The sequence below is a fragment of the Acinonyx jubatus genome, chromosome E2, assembly GCF_027475565.1.
Source record: "Acinonyx jubatus isolate Ajub_Pintada_27869175 chromosome E2, VMU_Ajub_asm_v1.0, whole genome shotgun sequence".
NCBI lineage: Eukaryota > Metazoa > Chordata > Mammalia > Carnivora > Felidae > Acinonyx > Acinonyx jubatus.
Genome location: NC_069396.1, coordinates 23,126,549 through 23,139,894, shown reverse-complemented (window position 1 = coordinate 23,139,894; position 13,346 = coordinate 23,126,549). Strand labels below are relative to the sequence as shown.

General features: G+C 37.8%; 1 pseudogene; it reads right to left on the bottom strand.

Annotated features, from left to right (window-relative positions):
• Positions 1–10,197: 10,197 nt before the first annotated feature.
• Positions 10,198–10,664, bottom strand: LOC113604431 (60S ribosomal protein L38-like; annotated as a pseudogene).
• Between the last annotated feature and the right edge of the window lie 2,682 nt (positions 10,665–13,346).

Genomic DNA, 13,346 nt, shown 5'->3' with positions numbered 1-13,346 from the left:
GCCAATAAAAAATAATGATTCTCTAACTTACATAATGACTCCTATCAATCATGTTAACAACGTCAGCAAAAGGTTATCTTGGTAATTTATCTGTATCAGCTGCTTCTCACTGCCACTCACGCAGTTAGAGATGCAGTTGCAAATGTGAGATTGTAACAATTTGGAGGAGATCCATTACCCAGGGAACACAGCTGTCTTCCCAGCTGAGGATGAGGAAGAAGGGTCATTTCTTGCAAGACGGGGGCTAGAACTGTTTGCAACAGAACAAAGATACCTGAACTATCCTCCAGTACAATACACAATTATAACATCTAATAATGGTAGAGTATGGGCTCCAAGCATTTCATTTATTCAACAAATAAAAATATACAAATATACGTGTATCAAGGAACTTAAGTACCCTTAAAGTGTGTATGTGACCACTCAAGTGCCAATCCATGGTAAGACCATACACACAGAACAAAAGTAGAGGAGTGCCTGGGTAGCTCAGTTGGTTAAGCTTCCAACTTTGACTCAGGTCACCATCTCCAGGTTTGTGAGTTCGAGCCCCATGTCGGGCTCTGTGCTGTCAGTGCAGAGACAGCTTTGGATCCTCTGTCCTCCTGTCTCTCTTCATCTCACATACTCTTGCATTCTCTCTTTAGAGTAGTAAATTTTAAAAGAAAACTAAAAAAAAACCCAAACAAACAAAAAACATGAGTAGAATTCCAACTTCACAATTAGTACCTTACCAACATGCCATGGTACGGCAGTAAGACAAGAAACTATACCAGAATGTGAACTTAAAATTTTCAGTTATCCTTATGTGATCATGAAGGAATTACTAAATCTTTCACAATTGCTGTTTCCTCATCTAGAAAATTAGAGTTGTGGTATCTCCTTTACTGAGATGCTATGATTATGCAAAGCATTTTTACAGCAGAGATGTCAAATTTGCTCTCATTTTCTTATATAGTTTCCTTTCCTAGCCACTAAGATGAGCTTAATACCTCTCCAATTTGATCATTAGGATTTATAGCCTTGGGATGCCTGGGTGGCGTATTCTGTTAGGCATCCAACTCCTGATTTCAGCTTAGGGTTGTGAGAGTGGGCCCTGCCTTGGCCTCCACACTGGGTGTAGAGCCTGCTTTGAGTTCTCTCTCTGTCGCTCTCCCCACCTCTCCATTTTACTATCTCTCTCTCAAAAGAAAAATTTTAAAAAGAAAAAAAAAAGACTTACAGTCTTAAATCTGAGTTAAATGTAAGATCCAGAAATTTCAAGTGGACATACTATTTATGCATAGTAGTGCTAGATACCATAGAGAAATTCATGTTTTTCTCTTCAGCTACATTTTTTTAAGCAGGTTTCACACCCAGCATGGAGCCCAATGCAGGGCTTGAACTCATGACCCTGAGATCAAGACCAGAGCTAAGATCAAGAGTCGAACATTTAACTGACTGTGCCACCCAGGAGTCCCTCCTCAGCTACATTTATTTATTTTTACATTTTTTTAAATCTAAAAAATAAAACATTCGTATTGTAGTATATAGTTAATATAGAAAAAAAAGAGGGAGCCAAGATGGCGGAACAACATGGAAGGTTTTATTTTGCATGTCACATCCATGAAATACAGTCAGATCAACACTAAACCATCCTGAACACCTAGAATACTGATCTGAGGATTAACACAACAATCCGCACAACTTGAACCACAGAACTCAGCAGGTACATGGCGTGGAGAGGTAAACTGGGGGAGAGAGAAGCCACAGAGCTGTTTTTTGCTTGTGGAGAGAGGATGGAGATGGTGGGGGGGGGAGAATACGGGAAAAGCACCCCTAAAAGTAGAAGCAGCTGGAGAGAAAGTGGCAAAGTAGAAACAGCCACAGGGACTAAACTAAAAAGGGAAAGGAGAAAGGAGAGGGTTTCAATTCCATTAAGGCTATAAAGAGGGGAAGCACAGAGTCTGAAACTCTGCAGCTGATACCTCACGGTCTCTGGTGGGAAGGTCGAATACCCAGGAGCACAGTGAAGTCGGGGCAGTCCTTGGGCCATATGGGGAATGGCGGTTCCTCTGCTGGGAGGACATGAGGTAGAGGCTGTGTGCCCGCCCCCCCCCCCCCCCCCGCCCCAACAGGCAAAGGTACCAGCAGACCACGGAGAACAACCACATTTTCTGGTGCTGGAACAAGGTCCTTAAGGGTGAAGCCTGGTGCCAGGTGTGTGTTGTGATATTCCATAATCCCTGAAACACTGCTGCTATGCGATGGTGTGAACATTTTCTGGGGTGGGCTGGCACCCAGCTGCAGTCTCTGGGCATCAGCAGCAGCATGATTCTGTGAATATTCCTGGGTGCGGCCAGCACCCAGCCACTGCTCAGTGAGACCCTCCCCCAGAGGACCTGAGCAGGTCAAAGCCGCTGTCCTTCAGAAGTGAGGGGTCAGGAAACACAGCCGCATCTGAGATAAAACTCAGGAGGGAAGTGCCGCCTGGTAACCTGATGCCTGGGTCACGGACAGTGTAAAAGCAGGGAGTGGACAGAAGCCAGAGACAAAGGACGGGTGCACAATTGCTGGTTGGGGAGAGCAGAGAGTTCCAATACTAGAGACTGGTATGACACCAGTATGGCTTCCAATACTAGCTGGGTGACACCATTTTCACCCCTCCTGTGCATGCGCATATACACCTACAAGCCCAACAACAATTCACTCCACTAAATTAAGCAGCACCATCTAGTGGACAATGGAGACATTACACTAAGCCCCGCTGAACTGGGCCAACCTCGCTCTTCAAAAATACCACAAATCTCTCTGCTGAGTTTATGGACTATAAAGTGTTTCATAGTTTGACTTGTAGGGGAAACTGATGTAATTTCAATCGTATTTCAGTCTGTTTGCTGGTCTATGTATTCAATTTTATTTTTTTATTTTTCTTTCTTGTTTTCTTTTTCTTAAATGCAGAAAGAGAAAAAATTATTTTTATTTTTAATTTTTATTAAAAATACTTTTTAATTTTTCTTCTACTATATTTCTTACTTTTTTGTAAATTTTTGAAATTCTATTTTTATTCCATCATTTCATTTTATTCTATTTCATTGTATTCATTTTTTCAAATTTCAAATGTTTTCCTTTTGTTTTCTTTCTTTTCCTTTCTTCTCTTTTTCCCTTTTTTACTCTAATCTATCAAGCTCCTTTCAACAACCAGACCAAAACACACCTAGGATCTAGCATTACTTATTTGATTTCGTTTTGTATGTTTTGTTTTAATTTTAAGTTTTTTTTAATTTCAGTTTTTTCATTTTAATTTTTCTTTACTTTATTAATTCATTTCCTTCCTTCAAAATGATGAAAAGGAGGAATTCACCTCAAAAAAGTGAGCAGGAAGAAATGACAGCCAGGGACTTAATCCACACAGATACAAGCAAGATGCCTAAACCAGAATTTAGAATCACGAAATTAAGAATACTAGCTGGGGTCGAAAATAGATTAGAATCCCTTTGTATGGAGATAAAAGAAGTAAAAGCTACTCAGGATGAAAAAAAAAAACGGTATAACTGAGCTGCAATCTTGAATGGATGCCACGGCGGCAAAGATGGATGAGGCAGAGCAACAAATCAGCAATATAGAGGACAAACATATGGAGACTAATGAAGCAGAAAAAAGAGGGAGACTAAGGCAACAGAGCACGATTTAATCAATGACTCATTAAAAAAGAACAAATCAGTATCATAGGGGTCCCAGAAGATGAGGGAGATAAAAAGGGGTAGAGGGTTATATGAGCAAATCATAGTAGAAAACTCTCCTAATCTGGGAAAAGACACAGACAGCAAAATCCAGGAAGCACAGAGGACTCCCATTAGATTCAACAAAAACCGACTATCAACAAGGCATATCATAGTCAAATTCACAAAATACTCAGGCAAGGAAAGAATCATGAAAGCAGCAATGGAAAAAAAAAAGTCCTTAATCTACAAGGGAAGACAGATCAGGTTTGCAGCAGACCTATCCACAGAAACATGACAGGCCAGAAAGGAGTGGCAGGCTATATTCAATGTGCTAAATCAGAAACATATGCAGCCAGGGCACCTGGGTGGCTCAGTCAGTTGAGTGTCCAACTTCGGCTCCGGTCATGACCTCATGGTTCATGGGTTCGAGCCCCACATCGGGCTCTGTGCTGACAGCTCAGAGCCTGGAGCCTGCTTCGGATTCTGTGTGTCCCTCACTCTCTGCCCCTCCCCTTTGTTCTCATAAACATTAAAAAAATTAAAATGAAAAATATGCAGCCAAGAAATCTTTATCCAGCAAAGCTGTCATTCAAAATAGAAGGAGAGATTAAAAGATTCCCAGACAAACAAAAATTAAAGGAGTTCATGACCACCAAACCAGCCCTGCAAGAAGTTTTAAGGGGAACTCTCTGAGGGGAGAAAAGACGAAACAAAAAGAAAAAAAAAAGAAAAAAAAAAGACCAAAAGCAACAAAGACAAGAAAGGACCAGAGAATACCACCAGAAACTCCAACTCTGTAACAAACATATTAGCAATACATTCATCTTTCAGTACTCATTCTAATTGTCAATGGACTAAATGCTCCAATCAAAAGACATAGGGTAACAGAATGGACAAAAACATGATCCAACTATATGTTATTTACCAGAGACCCACTTTAGATCTAAAGACACCTTCAGATTGAAAGTAAAGGGATGGAAAACTATCTATCATGCTAATCATTGACAGAAGAATGCTGGAGTAGCCATTCTTATGTCAGATAATCTAGATCATAAAATAAAAACTACAACAAGAGATAAAGAAGGGCATTATATCATAATAAAGAGGTTTATCCACCAAGAAGACCTAACAATTGTAAACATTTATGGTACAAATGTGATAGCACCCAAATATATAGAAAAATTGATTACAAACATAAAGAAACTCATCGATAGTACCATAATAGTAGATTCCAAATCCTTACTCACAGCAACAGACAGATAATCTAATAAAAAAATCAACAAGGAAACAATGGCTTTGAATGACACATTGGACCAGATGGACTTAACAGATATATTCAGAACATTTCATCCTGAAGCAGCATAATATACATTCTTTTCCAGTAAACATGGAACATTCTCCAGAATAGATCACATACTGGGACACAAATCAGCCTTCAACAAGTACAAAAGATCGAGATCATATTTTCAGACCACAATGCTATAAACTCAAAATCAACCACAAGAAAAAATTTGGAAAGATAACAAATACTTGGAACCTAAAGAACATCCTACTAAAGAATGAATGGGCTAACCAATAACTTAAAGAGGAAATTAAAAAGCACATGGAAGCCAATGAAAATAATAACACCACAGCCCCAAATCTCTGGGATGCAGCAAAGGCAGTCATAAGAGGGAAGTATATAGCAATCCAGGCCTTCCTAAAGAAGGAAGAAAGATCTCAGATACACAACCTAACCTCACACTTTAAAGAACTGGAAAAAGAACAGCAAATAAAACCCCAAACCAGAAGACAGAAAATAATAAAGATGAGAGCAGAAATTAATGCTGTTGAAACCAAAAAAGAGTAGAATAGATCAATGAAACCAGAAGCTGGTTCTTTGAAAGAGTTAACAAAATTGATAAACCCGTAGCCAGTTTTATCAAAAAGAAAAAGGAAAAGACCCAAATAAACAAAATCAAGAATGAAAGAGAAGAGATCACAACCAACACAGCAGAAATAAAAGCAATAATAAGAGAATATTATGGGCAATTATATGCCAATAAAATGGGCAATCTGGAAGAAATGGACAAATTCCCAGAAACATATAAACTACTAAAACTGAAACAGGAAGAAATAGGAAATTTGAACAGACACATAACCAGTAAAGAAATTGAATTAGTAATCGAAAATCTCCCAAAAAACAAGATTCCAAGGCCGGATGGCTTTCCAGGGGAATTCTACCAAACATCTAAAGAAAAGTTAATACCTTTTCTCTTGAAGCTGTTCCAAAAAATGGAAATGGAAGGAAAACTTCCAAACTCTTTCTATGAAGCCAGCATTACCTTGATTCCAAAACCAGACAAAGACCCCACTAAAAAGGAGAACAATAGACCAATTTCCCTGATGAACATGGATGCAAAAATCCTCAAGAGGATATTAGCCAACCAGATCCAACAATACATTAAAAAAAATATATACACCACGACCCAGTGGGAGTTATACCTGGGATGAAGGGCTGGTTCAATATCTGCAAAACAATTAACATGATTCATCACATCAATAAAAGAAAGGACAAGAACCACATGATCCTCTCAACAGATGCAGAGAAAGCATTTGACAAAATACAGCATCCTTTCTTGATAAAAGCCCTCAATAAAGTAGGGATAGAAGGATCATACCTCAAGATCATAAAAGCCATATACTAATGACCCAATGCTAATAACACCCTCAATGGGGAAAAAATGAGAGCTGTCTCCCTAAGGTCAGGAACAAGATAGGGACGTCCCCTCTTGCCACTGTTAGTCAACACAGTATTGGAAATCTTAGTCTCAGCAATCAGACAACACACAGCAATAAAAGGCATCCAAAATCAGCCAGGAGGAGGTCAAATTTTCACTCTTTGCAGATGACACGATACTCTATATGGAAAACACGAAAGATTCCACCAAAAAAACTGCTAGAACTGACCCATGAATTCAGCAAAGTTGCAGGATATAAAATCAATGCACAGAAATTGGTTGTATGCCTACACACCAAAAATGAAGCAACAGAAATGAAATCAAGGAATCGATCCCATTTATAATTGCACCAAAACCCATAAAATACCTAGGAATAAATCTAACCAAAGAGGTGAAAAATCTATACCCTGAAAAGTATAGAAAGTGTATGAAAGAAATTGAAGAAGACACAAAAAAATGGAAAAAGATTCCATGCCCCTGAATAAGAAGAACAAATATTGTTAAAGTGTCAATACTACCCAAAGCAATCTACATAGTCAATGCAATGCCTATCAAAATAGCACCAGAATTCTTCACAGAGCTAGAATTAACAATCATGAATTTTGTATGGAACCAGAAAAGACCCCGAATAGCCAAAGAAATCTTTAAAAAGAAAACCGAAGCTGGAGGCATCACAATCCCGGACTTCAAACTGTGTTACAAAGCCGTGATCATCAAGACAATATGGTACTGGCACAAAAGCAGACACTCAGATCAATGGAACAGAACAGAGAACCCAGAAATGGACCCACAAACGTATGGCCAACTCATCTTTGACAAAACAGGAGAGAATATCCAATGGAATAAAGACGGTCTCTTCAGCAAATGGTGCTGGGAAACTGGACAGCGACATGCAGAAGAATGAACCTGGACCACTTTCTTATACCTTACACAAAAATAAACTCAAAACGGATGAAAGACCTAAATGTAAGACAGGAAGCCATCAAAATCCTTGAGGAGAAAGCAGGCAAAAACCTCTTTGATCTTGGCCGCAGCAACTTCTTACTTGACATGTCTCCAAACGCAAGGGAAACAAAGGCAAAAATGAACTACTGGGACCTCATCAAAATAAAAGGCTCCTGCACAGCAAAGGAAACAATCAGCAAAACTAAAAGGCAGCCAACAGAATGGGATATCTTTGCAAACGCCATATCAGATAAAGGGTTAGTATACAAAATCTATAAAGAACTTATCACACTCAACACCCAAAAAACAAATAATCCAGTAAAGAAATGGGCAAAAGACATGAATAGACACTTCTCCAAGAAAGACTTCCAGATGGCCAACCAACATATGAAAACATGCTCAACATCTCTCATCATCAGGGAAATACAAATCAAAACCACACGGAGACACCACCTCACACCTGTCAGAATGGCTAACATAACAACTCAGGCAACAACAAATGTGGGCGAGGATGCGGAGAAAGAGGATCTCTTTTGCACTGCTGGTGGGAATGGAAGCTGGTGCAGCCACTCTGGAAAACAGTATGGAGGTTTCTCAAAAAATTAAAAATAAAACTACCCTACAACCCAGCAGTTGCACTACTAGGTATTTATCCAAGGGATACAGGTATGCTGTTTCGAAGGGACACATGCACCCCCATGTTTATAGCAGCACTATCAACAATAGCCAAAGTATGGAAAGAGCCCAAATGTCCATTGATGGATGAATGGATAAAGATGTGGTGTGTGTATATATATATATACATACAGTGTGTATATACAGTGTATATATATACATACAGTGTATATATACAGTGTGTGTGTGTGTATATATATACATATATACATATATATATACACACACTGTGTGTATATACACTGTGTGTGTGTATATATATATATGTATATATATATATATACACTGTGTGTGTGTATATATATATATATATATATATATATATACACTGTGTGTGTATATATATATATATGTATATATATACACACACAGTGAGTATTACTCAGCAATGAAAAAAAATGAAATGTTGCCATTTGGAGCTACGTGGATGGAACTAGAGGGTATTATGCTAAGTGAAATTAGTCAGAGAAAGACAAATATCATAGGACTTCACTCATATGAGCACTTTAAGATACAAAACAGATGAACATAAGGGAAGGGAAGCAAAAATAATATAAAAACAGGGAGGGGGACAAAACATAACAGAATCTTAAATATGGAGAACAAATAGAGGGTTTTTGGAGGGGTTGTTGGAGGGGAGATGGGCTAAATGGGTAAGGGGCTTAAGGAATCTATTCCTGAAATCATTGTTGCACCATGTGCTAACTTGGATGTAAATTATAAAAAATAGATTTAATTTAAAAAAAGGAAAAAGAAAAGAAATTCTTTACCACATAGAATTGTCACGTCTTAAAGAAGATTAAGAAATTAGTTATATATTGGCTGAGAACCCTGAAAATTTGATGTTGAAATAGATTGAAGATGAAGTGCAGAGAAAATACTTCTCCAGAAGTAGTTTGGAGAAAATAAAGTTGGAGGGAGATTAAATATGTGATCTGTGCTTAGTATCTCCTAATTCTGTTAGGGTGTGTGTGTGTTATCTATTAATTAGAATTCAATTCATATCCACAGTGACTGAGTAAATGCATGGATCCAGGGAATTTAGTCAGTGATTATGGTAAAAGATAGAGAATAAAACCATCACCCTTGTTTTCTTGAGCCTCAGGATCTGAGGAGAGACAGGGGAAATCCACTAGGCATAAATATTAGCTAAGTGATATTTTCTTACGAGCACCTGGATGGCTCAGATGGCTAAATGTCTAACTTTGGCTCAGGTCATGATCTCGCCATCTGTGGGCTCAAGTCCCATGTCAGGTTCTGTACTGACAGCTCAGAGCCTGGAACCTGCTTTGGATTCTGTGTCTCCCACTCTCTCTGCTCCTTCCCTGCTTGTCTCTGTCTCTCTCTCTTTCAAAAATAAATAAACATAAATTTTTTAAGTAATATTTTCCTGTAATCTTTGCCTAGACAGAGGTTAATTATGCTACTTAAGCTAATTAGGAATGATGCTCACGAAGATTTTCAAGTATCTACATTATAGCCCATGGGAGACCATCTGAGGATCAGTAGTAGACAACTTCCTAGTAGAGACCTTCTCAAAGTCTTTACATTGGTCTGGCCAATGCTTAATAGTTTCATAACTAGAAGAGCTTAAGTTTGTCTTTGAGATCTCAAGTAAGACTTGTTTTCTTTATTTTTGAAATTCTTGTGCTGGTTTCATCATTTTCAAAACATAGAGCCCCAAATTTTGGCCAAAAATGTACAAGATGACATCAACTTTTCTCACTATTAGTTTTACAAATCACGTGATTCAGGTGGTGTCTGACAGATGTTTCCATTCAAAGATACGTAAAGATATCTTTCACAATTAAAGGTTATACTATGGTGTGATAGTTTGAGGAGTTTACAATTAAGGGGGTTTAGTATGAGGTTATACAGTGGAAGATTATAAATATTCTCTTTCCCAAAAAGATTTCATGTAAGCATATAACACTGATAATCACTGCCTACATAATTATTACATTGGCAATTGCACAATGGTGATTTTAAAAATTTTATCATCCCTTATACAGTTACTAGCTGGCATTCTTATCCCTGAAAAAAGTTTACTCATTTTCACCTCCCCTTCCTCCTTCTCTTCCCTCTTTCTTCCTTTCTTCCTCCCTCCTTCCCTCCCTTCCTTCCTTCTATTTAAAAAATTAACATAGTTCAAATCACTATGTCTGGTTCATTTCTGCTCCTTGCCCCTTCACTGCCAAAACTTGGAGCAGAGAGTGCCTCAGATTCTCTGCTTTCTTTTTGTCTGTGATAAACACAATATAAAATGTCTACTGCATCAAGCTTTAAATTTCACATTATCCTATTTACTTGACCTTGACAGATTTGGCATCCTTTCTCCTGGCTGTGAGCAGAAAGTTCTTGATTTCCTCAAGGTTATGAGGCATAACTACAAAGCCTGCAGGAGAGCATGTGACCTGCAGGAAGCAAAGGGATGGAAATGAAAGAGACTGCCAATATTTGTCTCCTGGCAGTTAAACCCTCCCTTGAAAGAACTGAACATTTTGGGTAAGTGATTTTGAACATTGCTATATATTATTGTTGATGACAAGTTGTCCAAGATTTGGACAGTAGTAGCCTCTCATACCAATCTCTATGTCCTTGTTTTTTCTATATATTCTAGGTAATTGAAGTTCTCTGTGTTCTAATTATGCTAAAGGGATGAGTTTTGTGAGGCTGTGTTTGCTTTTTTTGCCTTTTTTTCTACCTTTTTTAAACGAGAATATAACTTCTGGAATTTCAAATTTCTTTTATGGTTCCCATTACCTCAGCTACTTAGAATTTCTTGAGTCTGATAGTTTTGCTAGGTTATCTTCAGAGTTGATAATTCCAGATCAATTTTTCCACATACACAGTATACTTTTAAATATACATATTCAGATCTGCTTTTGCAACTCCCAAATTTTCTTGGATTACAGCTTTAAATATTAGTTCTCATCTACAGTTTTGTTTTTTCTTCTTCAAGGATGGATCATCCTCAGCAATCTTTTTTATGTTTTTATTCATTTTTGAGAGAGAAAGAGACAGAGTGCCAGAGGGGGAGGGGCAGAGAGAGAGGGAGACACAGAGACACAAAATCTGAAGCGGGTTCCAGGCTCTGAGCTGTGAGTAGAGAGCCTGATGCAGGGCTTGAACCCAAGAGTGGTGAGATCATGACCTGAGCCAAAGTTGGTTGCTCGACTGACTGAACCACCCAAGCACCCCATCCCAACAATCTTTTATCTCCATCACTATTTGGTTGCTTTAGCTAATATAATCTAATTTCTTTTGTGAAATTTTCAGTTGTTTCTATTGGAAAACAGGCATAACTGTGATTGTTCTTTAGTTATAAATTGTTACGTATTTTTCTCTGTCTTTAATTTTTGTTTTCTACATTTGGTTAATTTTCATTTTGCATCTTTCTTTTTTTGTCCATTTCTGAGTCTATAAATCTGTGACTTGAGGTTGTTTTCTTTCTACTGTAAAGACATACTGAAAGATATTTAGTTCAATTTGACATATTATGGTATAGTTTACTTCTGTTTTGAGTTGGCATATTTTTAGGGAGGTGATTTATCATCAACTGAAATATTTTCTAGTGGTCAATGTTCTTATACTAAATTTACACAGTATATCTGATTAGACAACCTTTATTCATTTTCAAATGTTTTATATTATCCTGCACAAGTAATAACAGGTGATTTTATACTCACAGAGTGGAGTTTGAGTAACTCACTAGGTTTCTCAGTTTAAAAGCATCTCTTTTGGCACAGTGAAGTACGGATGATTAAGAAATAACACTCTTTGGAGAAGAAGCTAGTATTTCTTCTGATTTTGTGGTTTCCTCTCTCCTTCTGCCCTTTTCCCTCTCTCTCTTTCTCTCTCTCTCTCCTCACCACCAAGTTTGCAAATAAGCCTCTGGCTCCCAAACCCAATTCTTCCTGATACTGTTCTTCTGTTCTTTGGACACATTTTATAGCTACTTTCTTTTAACTTCACAATATCAAGTATCACGACCCACTGATCAGGTGTGTTCTTATTTCCCCTTTCAGTGTAGAAATCTTCCCCCACCCTTTTTAACTCTTAAGGTGACTTATGTCAGTGTTCTATAGTGGTGGACATAGGCTACCTTCTCCTATTTTATAGTCTCTGTCTGGCTCTGTTTCAGTATGAAGTGTGGAGCTAAATTTGCTGGTGTTTTATATGTATTTTCTTAATTATTATCACTTGAGGACTGTAGAATTCTCTGTACTGTAGTTATGTGTCAAATATGGGTGATGTATTATTTTATTTGATCTTTCCTGTCAATGGTATGGTTTTTTTTTTGGAGGAAATATGAAGAGATACCGATTGAAGAAATCTCTGTTATCCCACAGTTTCCAGTAAGTCCCTTTTTCACTTAATTTTTACTATAGACAGCCTAAGTAATGAGCTAGAATATTGAGGATGACACCATTTTTTGGTCAACATAATGACAGAATATATGTGAATTTAGTAGTTTAGTCTATGCCTAGGGAAATGAGCCCACCTCACTCATGGTGTAGAGACTGACCACTGCATAAGTTCTAACACAAGGTTTAAAATGAGCAGAGGTGCCATAGGTGAATCAGGAGAGCTTTTCCACATAAGGACCCAGGTTTAAGGGTGTCTACTGCATTAGAGTACATGTTAAAGTATTTGAGCAAAAGACACAGAATGTAAAACCAAGAGATTATACAGTATGGCTTTCATATCACTGTTGACAAAGGAACTTTCTGTGTCCAACAGACCTGAGTCCAATTTTATAATTATCAGATACCCTTTTCTTGAAATTTAGCACTGATTAAATATAAATGTCTTAATAATTATGGGAAAATAGCAATGGCTGAGACTTTACCTAAATATCATTGTCCATCATTTTTTCTCACTGATGGCCTTCTTTGACTTCTTTTAATGTCTTTCCTCCTAGTCATTTCCAACTATATCCCAACACCAGTATAAATCCCAGGTGAGTTTTAGTAAGTGCTCTCAAAGACCAATGGGTAACTTTCTAGGTGCTCACTTACCAAGATTTTTGCATGGAAGAGAGGATACTGGAAATGCTATGTTGTTCATCATAGCCTCCAATTAATTCATAGTCTAAAACACTCCTTTAAGTTGTCATATCTGTGAAGCTCCTCTCCTCAAGCAAAACCAGATGGCGTAATGCATCTATCCAAACCAACCCATTAGCTTCAGTGTTTTGTTCTGTTTCTGTTTTTTGGCAATGTCACTTTCATCCCACCTTTTGAAATTGTGATTCATTCTCTCTGGCTTTGCAATGCCTTTCAGATTATATTCTGAGTACTGT